Source organism: Asparagus officinalis, chromosome 7 (genome assembly GCF_001876935.1).
Source record: "Asparagus officinalis chromosome 7, Aspof.V1, whole genome shotgun sequence".
Lineage (NCBI taxonomy): Eukaryota > Viridiplantae > Streptophyta > Magnoliopsida > Asparagales > Asparagaceae > Asparagus > Asparagus officinalis.
In genome coordinates this window covers 136,859,865-136,861,432 of record NC_033800.1, presented here as the reverse complement: position 1 = coordinate 136,861,432, position 1,568 = coordinate 136,859,865, and positions in this window count along the sequence as shown.

Below are 1,568 nucleotides of genomic sequence, written 5' to 3'. Positions count from 1 at the left end.
TATATATATATATATAATTTTTATATATATGTTTATGTATAATACAATTTATTTATGTAATTTCTATAAGTACTTACAATTTGTTTATGTATAATATATGAATGACATGATTATTAATAAAGAAATTATTTTTATCATCTTTTTTTAATAATTTTTTGTACTTGTAATTTATGTAATTTTAATTAATTTAAAAAATTTATGTTATTTTTTGTATTTTTTATGTATATTTTATGATTTATTTTTTTTTAAAATTTAAAAAAAAATAAAAATAGAAAAAAACCGGGCCGGCCCGGAGCCCGGCCCGCTCAGGCTCGGGCTCGGGTCCGGGCTTCGGGTTTGCCTGGCCCGGGCCCGGTTTCCCGGGCCGGGCCGGGTCGAGTCGGCCCAGATGGACACCCCTAGGCTTTAGCATTTGCAAAGTTCTTGCTCATAATATTATTACATGGTAAAAATTTTGAATTTGACATTTTTTTTCCATTTATCTTATTTACTAATAATTTGAAACATCATTATACACTATTATCCCTAGAATTAGTAAGATAACATTATAGCAATTTACGAAACCAGAATTCTTAAATAGACGATTATGAGATAATTTCTACCAAATAAACAATACATGACAACCATATTGCCAGCTACCTATACCTGACACAAACATAATATAGTTAGAACAATTTAGAATTCAATTAGCGTTCAAGAAAAACATCGAAATTATAAATTGACTTGTAAGAAGAAATCAATTGGTAAGTAATATTTACGTACTCTCACCAAGTACACCAACTTTATTTGAACCAAATCATCCACGTAAATAGAAAAAACATAAAGATACCGATATTTGAATATTCACAAATTCAGTGCTATATTCAACATCGATCTAATGTGGACACTGCTGATATTTTATATTTATAGATCTTTGCAATTGGTCCTCTCTTGTCGTTGAACGGTCAGGCGCACACTGTAAGCTCTCCTTCGACATTTTCAACTTGTCGAAGTTTCTAAACCTCTTTTAGGTGTGAGTCTTTAGATGACATCAAGAAATGATTCGTGCAATGTATAATTACAAAACTAAGAACTCAAAGTATAAAAGTAAGGTTAGATGAACCGTAATTGTTCAAGCAATCAACGGTATTATTTAAGTGAGTTATTATCAAGACATACATTTTTCACTTTCATCAAATTAATTACTCGACAGTTTCAATAAACATTGGTGATAACATGCCTTAGTAGCTATAGGGTTAGCCTATTTTAAAATATCTATCAATGAATGATTATCAAAGTTACAAATACATATAAACGAAAAAAGATCCAAAACAAAATAAGTACTAGTCGAATATAAACGAAAAAAAATCCAAAGCTATACATGTATAATGATTGTATACTATCGGGATAGCATTAGAGGTACGAACGAAAAAATCATTAAAGAGTGTGTTTGGTAACCAAAATGTTTCTTTTTGTAGTGTTTTTTTTTTAAAACACCATACCATGGTGTTTATTTTTCAAACGTGTTTTCAAACCACCATTTATAGTTATTATTTATATAGCGGCGGCGGCGGCGGCGGCGGGCGGCG